The 11,585-nt window shown below is 42.8% G+C and overlaps 1 long non-coding RNA gene and 1 pseudogene across 2 annotated transcripts; both read left to right on the top strand.

Annotated features, from left to right (window-relative positions):
- The first annotated feature begins 217 nt into the window (after nt 1-217).
- Nucleotides 218-9,119, top strand: LOC108522713 (uncharacterized). Its single transcript, XR_001883584.1, has 4 exons — nt 218-318; nt 4,936-5,021; nt 5,414-5,521; nt 9,004-9,119. It is a non-coding gene; the product is annotated as an uncharacterized LOC108522713 (long non-coding RNA).
- Nucleotides 9,120-9,533: 414 nt separating this feature from the next.
- LOC108522712 (prohibitin-2 pseudogene) lies at nt 9,534-11,315 on the top strand (annotated as a pseudogene). The gene is made up of 2 exons (XR_001883583.1): nt 9,534-9,628; nt 9,975-11,315. The product of XR_001883583.1 is annotated as a prohibitin-2 pseudogene (transcript).
- Nucleotides 11,316-11,585: the final 270 nt, after the last annotated feature.

The raw sequence follows: 11,585 nt of genomic DNA, 5'->3' as shown, positions 1-11,585 counted from the left end.
GGTGTAGGGTCACACGAGTTGGCTGAGGTGGAGAGTGGGCTCAGGCAGAAGCTCAGGTGTTGGCCTTGGGACAGGAGAGCTGGAGGGAAGGAAAGTAACATGCACTGAACTACTGTAAGCCAATACACTTTATATTTTATCTCCTTTAATCTTTTTTCTTTCTTCTTTTTTTGGTAGAGACAAGGTCCTGCTATGTTGCCCAGGCTTGTCTTGAATTCCTGGCCTCAAGAGATCCTCCCTCCATGGCATCCCAAAGCACTGGGATTACAGGCATGAACCACCTCACCTGGCCTCCGTTAGTCTTAACTGCTATCTGAGGTACCCATTATTATGACCATTATTCAGATCAGGGTGCTGCCTTTAGGGAAGTTTTTGTGAATCCAGGAGAAAACTTTGTTATCTCCTGACCAGCGGCTAACTCTGGAATACTCTAAAGATTTATCATTTTCTCTTGATGCCTCCAGGTCTCTGAATGCTCTAATCTCCCTCCAGGCTGACAGTACGTGCTCCCCAAGTGTTTTGCAATGTTTTTTCTTTTTCAATTATGACATATATAATTATTAAGTCCCATTATGGAAATTTAAAACATTTTCCAAATGAAAGATTAAAAACCCAGTAACAATTGTATTAAAACAGGGGGGAAAACATTTTCAAACTACATCTCAGATGTTGGGTTGGTGTCTGTGATTTGTGAAACGTACTCATTAACAAAACAATTGGCAATGATTTCAACAGAAAATTCAAATAAGTATATACATGGACAATAAACATATTAAATATGCAAAAACCACAAGAACTAATAAGATGCAAATATTTTAAAATCCTGATAAATGATAATAAGTGGAAATGACAAGATGAGGACTGTGACTGCACTTTTGGAGAAGACAATGTGTGTGTGTATGGGGGAGTGAACGTGTTTATGTGCATCTCACAGGGACATGTCTGAAGAGTATGTGCCATCCTAGGGACAGCAGACCCTTTGGGGTCAGGGGGCCGGAGTCAGGTCTGTGAGAGATGCAGGATAAAATTCCTATTTTTGAGTGTAATTTTGCATATTTTAAAAAACTTTATATTAAGGAGAAGAGTATTTTGACAAAAACTTGAGCACAAAAAATCCTTATGAAGAGATCGATAAAAGAATTGTATATATGTATTCACTAATTTGTGAAAACATTCAATGTATTTGATTTTATAGTGAAACAAAATAGATAAAAATTGAATTGACTGTATTTCTACATGTGTGTGTGTTTGTGTCTGTTTCTCCTCCAGCTAAATTACTCCAAATACACGCTCACAGGTACAGTTTTACCTTCAATTTAGAGGTTGGTGGTCTAGCACTAATCTTGCTTTTAGATATACAGGAAAATGAAAGATACAGAGAGATTGCTACCATGAGGTGAATAATTCCAGAAAACTTTGGGTGATACTGAAGTCAAGCTCCCAACCTCCATCTGTCCTTCCCAGTTGATGAACCCCCTAGTCTGAAACTCTCAGAGCTGCAATCCTGACTCTGGCCCGAAGTGATATCTAACTCCATTATTATTTTCCCTTTTCTAATGAAAAGAGTACATTTTCACAGAGTACATTTTCAAGTGTCTTGGGATGGTTTGTTTACTGTAAGTTTTCTTTGGAAAATTCACATGTATATTAAAAGCAGGTCCATTTGCTGTTGACCCTAAGTCCACATGTCATTCATTGATTTATTTCTTCCTTTGTTAGTGCAGGTTGAAGTGTCCATACTGTAGAGGGGTCCCTCCCAGGGTGTAGGGTGTTCACTCTCCATTACCCCACACCTGTACAGGCTTCCCAGACCTCCTCTCAGGCATCCCCCCTCCGGGACGCTATGGACACAAACGTCCAGACCCCATTCCAGTGCCCCCATTCTCTTCCACTCACCTCCCGCTGCCCTGGTTTGCGCTACACCAGCCTGCTAAGGACTGCCAAGGCTCGCTTGTCATACATGGTGTTTCATTGTATAGATGCCATGGAGTATATGTTTTTGCAGTGTTCTTTTACACCTATCAATTTTTTTTCTGGAAGAATTAGAGTCATTCTGTCCATAGGTTCATAGACTGGGTTTTAGTGGACAGTATTTTATTTTTTTGCTCATTGCGTAAACGTCTTTGTAGCGGTTTGACGATGAAGGTACGTTGGTGCCCCCTCGTGACAGGAGCCTGAATTGCAGCTTTTACATCTGAGCAGGAAGGTGGGAAGGAGCGGTTTAGCTCAAGCCCACTCTATGGAGTTTTCTGGAAGTCTAGATGGAAAATGGAGCAATTCCAGGCTAAAGGAATATTGATGGCCTCCAAACAAAGTGCAGCCACTGACTATGCTGAAGAGAAGGCTTTATGTGGGAGCAAGGAAAAGATTATTTTTATTTGTATGCTTTGAGTCCTCTGAAAAAATAGATGGATATGAGCAAAAATGGATCCTGGCTACTGATGATCTTTGTAACCTGCCTTTGACTTTGTTATGACAATTTTCCCATGAAAATGCATGTCTACTATAACATTTTAAATTATTTTACAACATAATTTTAGTTTTGATTTTTGCCATCAACTGGATGTTTCATCATATGGATGGTACCACATTTATTTCACTTTGAGATAAAAATGTAGTTCCTTTACCATGTTTTATTATAAACAGTAGCAAACATAACATCCTTGCTCACATATATGCAAATATATTTGTAAGAGTTTCTTTATGAGATTCTCAAAATACTCTTTCATTATGAAATCTATAAAGTTATTATATTAACACAATACATGATAACATTATTACTCATATGTGTTCCTACTAATACGGTATGTAAGTGTCTACTCACACACTGGAAATAATGTTGATTATTGCTAACTGGTTAGGCAAGAAATCATCTCTCATCATTGTTTTCGTTATGACTTATTTTTACTGCCTCCTAGAATTCTATCCTATGGATGTGACATAATCAATTTTCACAACCCTGTGTTATTCAGAGTGTCCTGATATTTGCTTTTATCTACACTGGCATGTTTTCAAGGTCTGTGCTCTGCTGAAGGCCACAGTTCCTGTGGCTGTTTGCACTGAGCTGAATATGTCCTCTTGGAACACAGCAAGCTGTCTTAGAAAAATTCTAGTATTGTGATAATAGAATCTGATTAGCACATGAGTGTGGGGGAGTGTGTGCGAATGTGTGCAAGTGTGTGTGTGCTGACAACCACACTTTCCTCTGCTTCCTTCTGCCTCTTTATGGCTTTGCATCCTGTTTGGTCTCCCTTTCTAAATTGAGGTCTAGCAGTGAAGAGAGGGTATTGTTAGGATGGCAGTCCTTATAACCAGACCTTTATCAACATCCTTCGCTACATCCTGAAGTTAAACTTCTAAAAAGGAAATTGTTGGTGCTTAGTGTATGCACCTATGTAACCCTTTGATAAATATTGTCATGCTGACACCCAGAATATTAGTGCCGTTTAGGCTCCCCAAAGTGCAACAACATGAAAAAGTTTGGAGAGGGGTGAGGAAAGTAATAATGCTGGCATCCTGTCACAGAGGGAAGGCCCGGGACCCTGTTGTGGTCCCACTCTCAAGCCATCACAACATTTGGAAGGCATGAAAATGATCAGACCTGAATTAGACTTCAGGTAGCATGTGGGGTGGGGAAAAGGTCATTGGAGGAACACAGGACATAGAGTCAGGGCTGGGATACAGCTACAACTTTATGTGCATTCGTGTTTATGTAAGACATGTGCATCAAGGCCTTTTTATGAAAAATTTTGGTCATTCCTGTGGTACAATAGAAGCCTTGGCCAATATTTGTTAAACAAATTTCTTGCAATATTATTTATAGACAATAGAATCCATTCATTTTAAGGTTGGCAATTTTTATTAAATGTATAGAGTTGTACAACTATCACCATAATTGAGTTTTAGAAATTGCAATTGCCCCCAAAACTCCCATTGTGCTTCAATGCAGTTAAACCTGCACCTATCCTCAGCTCTTGGAACCACAGTTATGCTTTATATGTCTGTGGATTTGTTCATCCTGGACGTTCATATAAATGGAATCATGCAGTATTTGGTATTTTGCATCTTTCACTTAGCATGATGTTTTTAGGGTTCATGCATATTGTAGCATGTAGCAGAATTCATTCATTTTTTTAAAGCCTGAATAATATTCTATTCTAAGGATATACTACATTTTGTTTATCTATCTGTCTATTGATGGTCATTTAGATGATTTCTGATTTTTGCCTGTTATGAATGATGATGTTATATACATTTATGTACAAGTTTTTATGTAGACATAGGTTTTCATTTTTCTTGGCTATGTACCCAGGAGTGGGATTTCTGGGTCATATGGTAACTCTCTGTTTATTCATCTGAGGAACTGCCAGACGACTTTCATAACCCTGACAGTCTTGAGAAGTACAGGCTCAGTCTGTTGCTTCTCTTGTGATTTGACTGTGGTTACAGATTTTTAGAAGGAATACCACTAGTTCCGGTGCCCTTCTTGTCACATCGTATCCGGGAGTATACAATGCCTGCATGATGTCACTGGTGATGTTAATCTTCATCATTTGGTTAAGGATGGTGTTTGTCATGTTTCTCCAGTGTACAGTAACTATTTTTCATGTACCTAGAGAGCATATGGAGAAAAAAAGGAAAACACACATTTCTAATTTCACTGTGAGTCAGTTCATTTCTATGTGGTGGAATGAGCACCCTGATGGGCCTGGGGGGAAGGGAAGAAAGTGGTTTTACCATCTCCATCCAACTGAGTCATGGACCCCATGAATGGAGTTTGGGGTACAGGGATGAAGTCATCACTCACCCCATTTCTTACTGTTTCATAGTTTTCCTACCTCCTATTTCCCCTACCCTGTGGTGTATGACAGAAATGTGTTTCCTTTGCACTCCGGAGGGGCTTAATGAAAACCTCATACTATGTCTGCTGGACAGGACACTGGAGCAAGAGATACTGGAGAGCTCTCTGCATCTTGGCACAAAATCCAAACCAGTAACTCTGGGACGTTCTTGACTCAGGGGTAAGTCACTTCTCCTGCTTGCCTCTCTTGGAGAGTGCATATTTCTGTTATGTGGGAGCTTCATTGCTGTGTGGTAGAGTGATGCTGAGGCACACAGAAGCAGGTAGAGATGGAGCACCTGGTGGGTGAGCCAACACCCAGGGCACAGGCTCCAGGACTTGTGCTGCTTGATCCACCCTTCTCATGGTCTGGGTCTTCCCATCTTTCGGTCCTCTCTCCAAGTAGCTTGGATTCCTGTTACATCCCATACTGTCACAAAGAGCAGGGGAGAAATGGGGTGGGGAAGGGAGCAAATACAGAGAGAGGTAGAAGTGATCCCTGGAGGGCCTGCTGTTTTCTGTTCTCTTCCCTGTTCTTTCTTGTTTCATATGTTTCTTTATTTCACCCCACAGTTAACCTCAGAAACCTGGTAATCCATATGACCCCACAGCTATGCCTCATGGCCCAAAGGGCCAGATTTCATCTCCACAGTCGTCTTCCTCAACGTGAAGGGCTGTTGAGTGAGTACCCTTAGGGCACAATACTAGGGAAGTGTAAAATTATCATCTTCCAAATGGGAAGCTGCTGGTTCCATTGTTGGGGGTGGGGGGCAAGAGATGGAACCTTGTTGCCATTCTGCCACTTATCTGGAGAGGGTCTTAGTCTCTGTGAGCCAGAGCTTGATCATCTGTGAGATGGGACTCACCATACTTTCTTCACACTACTCTCCTGATGGGTAAATGGAATAAACTATATATTTTATACCACTATCTTAGCCTGTTTAGTATTGTTATAAAGGAATATCTGAGGCTGCATACCTTATAAAGAAAAAAACAAAACAAAACATAATAAAAATCATTATGTGGCTAACAATTTTGATGTTGAAAGTTCCAGATTGGGCATCTGCCTTCTGATGAGGGCCTTAGGAAGCTTTCCACTCACAATGGGAGCCAAGGGGAGCTGGCTGTGCAGAGATCATATGGCGGAGAGGCGAAAGAGATGGGAGCTCCCGGGCTCTTTTCAACAACCAGCTCTTGTGGGAACTAATAGAGCAGGCACTCACTCATCACAGCAAGGATTTACCTTTCATGAAGGATCTACCCCCATGGCCCAAACGTTTCCTGTTAGGCTCCACCTCCAACATTGGGGATCAAATTTCAACATGAGTTTGGAGGAGACAAACATCCAAACCGTAGCAAACACTTATTGAATTTTTTTCTTCTAAAAATGTTGTTTCTGAGATGTCTCTAATAAGGTGACTTTGGGGCTGTATTGATATTTTGGCCATGCTGCCATGATCATTCTTGCACACATGCCAGAGACTCTGCAGTGCAGACTTGAGAGGACAGCAGTTGATGGGGCCATGCTTGCTTCTCTCATACATGTTGCCGAGTGTATCTGCAAAGTTACTCTGTACCGTTTTGTCCTCCTGCAGCAGTGTATAGGATTTTTATGACTCCACAATTTCAATTTAAACAGGACACAGCATAGATAACAAACTCACTTATCAGGTTTTCTTATCAAATTCTAGAATTATTCCAGGACATATTCTGAAGCATAAAGTAGGACTGTTATGTTTGTGTTTAGAAATGCACATGTGAAATATGCCATTTATGTGGATATCGATGGAGAAAAATGAAAAGTATTTTAACATTATAGTGATAGGATATAAAAGTAGCAAATATTAATAAAGTTGGGAAATCCATTATTGCACAAATCTAGAGAAACAGATGCTCTCATCTTGTAGTTGGTTGGGATATTCATTAGTAAAGAGATTTTAACTTTCAACTAGACAGTATATACTAAAAATAGTCATGCTGTTTGACAAAAAAATAATCATTTGTGGAAACATATCCTCCAGATACAGCCTCCCAGGCTCATGTGTCCCTATTGCTGAGGGCTGAGCTGACCATTTCCCTAGCCGATTTGTTACCCTCAGCCAGAGCCCCATTCCCAACCCTGAGCGATCTGTCCTTCCAACCAAACAGGAGAATCTGTCTCATGGCTGAATGCCCAGCCTTGATGAACCATATACAGAGCTTCTCCAAATTGACATGGAGCAATGCTCAGGTCCCTACTCCCGTCGGGACTTGTAGACCTCTGACCTCATCCCTGTGTTGGAGAAATCTCTCTTCTCCCTTCTCTGTGTCCTCAGGACCCTTCCCCTCCCTGCCAAGTACAAGCAGTCCAATCCTTTCCTTAAGTTTAAGTTTTCACACAGGATGAAGCAAACACTGGCTTCAGACAGCTTCTGCCTCCAGCCCTGCTATAAACCTTCCCTGAGACAGGGGGAAACAGGCCCAAGCTTTTTTTTTTTTTTTTTTTTCTGGAAATGCAGGGAGGGTGATATGGTTTGGCTTTGTGTCCCCATCCAAGTCTCGTCTTGAATTGTAATCCCCAGGTGTTGAGGGAGGAATGTGGTGGGAGGTGATTGGATCGTGGGGGTGGTTCCCCCCATGCTGTTCTGATGATAGTGAGTGAGTTCTCACGTGATCTGATGGTTTTATAAGTGTTTGGCACTTTCCTCTTCACACACTCTCTTTTCTTGCCGCTTTGTGAAGAAGGTACTTGCTTCTCCTTAACATATCTCCATGATTGTAAGTTTCCTATGGCCCCCCGCACATCCGCCCAGCCATGTGTAACTGTGAGTTAATTAAACCTTTTTCCTTTAAATTACCTAGTCTTAGGGAAGTTCTTCATAGCAGTGTGAAAACAGACTAATACAGAGGGTAAACACAAGGAGAACAGATATTAAACTCCTTAACAATATATGTCCTGATGCTAAAGATCTGCCACCAGCAACTCAAGGTGCCTAGACTGGCACATTCTGGCAGTGGACCTGCTGAGCAACCTCTTTTCCATCCAGCTCTGTGGTTAGGAGCATGTGCTTTGTAGTCACAGACATCTGTGAAGAAGAAAGGATACTGGTACCTCAGTAGCAGGGCTGTCATGAGATCAAATCCAGACACTAACATAAAGAACCTGGAGCTGGGCCCCTCTAAACACTCTGCTCCATAAGTAGAAGTTATCTTTCCTCTTTGGAGCAGAAATTCATATGTCAGTTTGACCTGCCCCTGCGACAGCATGGGCCCCTTAACCAGCATGCACATCAGAGTCGCCTTGATGAGCCTTTTCTAAACCCTCAGTTGAAACCCCCTTGTTGGTAGAAATAGGACTTCTGTACAAAGGCCATTCAAGTCATTCGGCTGTAATAATATGGGCCTCCAAAAATGGATACCTCGATGTGGCACCAATAGTGTATATGAAAGTCTGTTTCTCCTTTATTTCATCAATGTAGGTATTACCAGCTTTTGTCTTTTTTTTTTTTTAAATCTGATCTGCTCATTGTCGCACGACCTGCCCTGACTTATTGGGAAGGTCATCTCAGATGGCCATTAAACTTACATATTCAGAGGCTCTTCTTCTAAGGTTTCCAGATTTAGCAAATAAAAATACAAAATGCCCAGTTGTATTCAAACAAAAATTGCATGTCACATTCACAGAAACAGAACCAATGTAATGTGTGTACACACACACACACACACACACACACACATGTATATGGTGAGAGAGAGAGATTAATTTTCAAGAATTGGTTCACATGACTATGGAGGCTGAAAGTCCAAAATCTGCAGAGCGGGTTGGCAGACTGGAGACTAGAGAATATCCAATGTTGCAGTTCAAGTCTGAAGGCTATCTGCTAGTAGAATTTTTTCTTGCTTAGAAGAGGTAAGATTTTTGCTCTATTCAGGCCTCCATCTGATTGGATGAGGCCCACTCACATCATAGAGGGCAATCTGCTTTTCTCAAAGTCCACCAATTTAAATGTTGATCCCATCCAAAAACACCCTTGCAGGAACATGCAGAATAATGTTGAGATACTTGAACAATGTGGCCCAGCCAACTTGACACATAAAGTAACCATCACATTTACACTAAAAAATTATTCATTGTTTATCTGGAATTCAAATTTGACTGAGTATATTCTGTTTTTTTCTGACAGCCCTACTCACGGAGGACTCTGTGATGAACCAAGGTGCTTCATGCAACAGCCCCAGCTGAGCTCCCAGCAGATGCCAGCACCATTCGCCAACCATGTGGGTGAGGTCTCTTGGATGTCCCAGGCAAGTGTAGCATGCTGATGACTGCAGCCCCAGGTGCCAGACACCACATAGAATAGAAAACACCCAGCAAAGCCCAGTCAATTCGTAGAATCCTGAGAGATAATAAATAGCTATTGTTTGGGGACATTTTGTTAAGCACAAGTGGTTATCTAAAACCTTATGGTTTTGGTGACCTTTTCTTCATTTTCTGTGAGCTGCTCTCAGATCACAGATCATGAAGGCTCGGGGGGGATTTGTTATAATTTTGACTATAGTCTATGTGTTAGTTTATGTGTGGGTATATATTTCGGAACATACCATTAATTCCTTTTTGATGGGATTTTCAAGGGAGGTTTTCATAAAATATGCTTTTCTACCTATTCTTGCAATTTAGAACATAATTCCAATCTCTCTCTCTATAGGATAAGCCTCCGATGCAATCACTTGTGTTAAGAAATTGAGAGAATGTTGATATAAACTGTTCCCTGAGCCGTATGGAAAGCTGTATCTTCTGCAGGTTGCTTGGTGAGTATGCAAGGAATACAAGGTATATTTATTGACTTTGAGAAGTGTTTCTCTAAGAAGGTATACTGAAAGATTTTTTCCTGCTACAGGGATAGCCCTTAAAAAGGAAGTCACTTTCCTTAGGTACACAGACAGGGCTCCTTCAGCAGACAGCAGATAGATATGCAATGCAGACCTTGTTTTTCTGTGATGGTCCCAATGTATCACTGGATAAGTCTGTCCAATTCTGGGGTTTGTTCATAGGAAACCCATGTGCCAGCAAATCTATGTCACATTCTCCAGTATCTCCTTTATAAGGAATAAAGTCAATTTATTGTTCTTCTTATTCTTTTGTCGTATTTCTCAGTTGGTGTACAACTCAGACTTGGAGCTGGAGGGCATTTTGGGGGCCCCTTAAAGATCCAAGCATTGCGAAGCAAGACTGTAGGAATAGTTGGGGAGCAAGCGAGACACAGGAGAGTAGAGCTGTGGACCTATTGTAAGCCCTACCCCTGAGGGCAGAGCAGAACATATACTTGGTTAAGTGAAGGTTACAACCAAGAGTTTTAAAGGGAGAGGACCTGGGCTGTGCAACCTGTTTCTCCTTCCAAACTCACCAATTAGATGGAACATTCCTGTGATAGAGGAGTGAGTGTATCAAGAGGCCAGAAGTGTTTTGGGTATCGATGTCTCTTCACATGGAAGAAAATATTAAGAATGGTGGACAAGCAGTACCTAAGCTGGAGCAGGGTAGAGGCGGGCCAGCACCCACTTCTGACCTCCAGTGCCACCGGCCTCAAGATCAGACATGGCCCAGAACTTGAAGGACTTGGCGGGACGGCTGTCTGCCGGGTCCCAGGGCATGGGCACAGCACTGAAGCTGTTGCTGGGGACCAGCGCCATGGCCTACGGTGTCTGTGAATCCGTGTTCACTGTGGAAGGTGGGCACAGAGCCATCTTCTTCAATTGGATCGGTGGAGTGCAGCAGGACACTATCCTGATCGAGGGCCTTCACTTCAGGATCCCCTGGTTTCAGTACCCCATTATCTATGACATTCCGGCCAGATCTCGAAAAATCTCCTTCCCTATAGGCTCCAAAGACCTACAGATGGTGAATATCTCCCTGCAAGTGCTGTCTCGACCCAATGCTCAGGAGCTTCCTAGCATGTACCAGCGCCTAGAGCTGGACTACGAGGAATGAGTGTTGCCGTCCATTGTCAACGAGGTGCTCAAGAGTGTGGTGGCCAAGTTCAATGCCTCACAGCTGATCACCCAGTGGGCCTGGGTATCCCTGTTGATCTGCCGGGAGCTGACAGAGAGGGCCAAGGACCTCAGCCTTTTCCTGGATGATGTGGCCATCACAGAGCTGAGCTGTAGCAGAGAGTACACAGCTGCTGTAGAAGCCAAACAAGTGGCCCAGCAGGAGGCCCATCGGGCCCAATTCTTGGTAGAAAAAGCGAAACAGGAACAGTGGCAGAAAATTGTGCAGGCCGAGGGTGAGGCCGAGGCTGCCAGCATGCTTGGGGAAGCACTGAGCAAGAACCCTGGCTACATCAAACTTCGTAAGATCCGAGCAGCCCAGAACATCTCCAAGACGATGGCCACATCACAGAATCGTATTTATCTCATGGCTGACAACCTCATGCTGAACCTACAGGATGAAAGTTTCACCAGAGGAAGTGACAGCCTCATCAAGGGTAAGAAATGAGCCTTGTCACCAAGAACTCCACCCCAGAGGAAGTGGATCTGCTTCTCCAGTTTTGAGGAGCCAGCCAGGGGTCCAGCACAGCCCTACCCCACCCCAGTATCATGCGATGGTCCCCACACCGATCCCCTGAACCCCTCTTGGATTAAGGAAGACTGAAGACCAGCCCCTTTTCTGGGGAATTACTTTCCTCCTCCCTGTGTTAACTGGGGCTGTTGGGACAGTGTGTGATTTCTCAGTGATTTCCTACAGTGTTGTTCCCTCCTTCAAGGC

Source organism: Rhinopithecus bieti, unplaced genomic scaffold (genome assembly GCF_001698545.2).
Source record: "Rhinopithecus bieti isolate Rb0 unplaced genomic scaffold, ASM169854v2 scaffold_68800, whole genome shotgun sequence".
Taxonomy (NCBI): domain Eukaryota; kingdom Metazoa; phylum Chordata; class Mammalia; order Primates; family Cercopithecidae; genus Rhinopithecus; species Rhinopithecus bieti.
The sequence above is the reverse complement of the archived record's forward strand: the minus strand, read 5'-3'. Positions and strand labels throughout refer to the sequence as shown.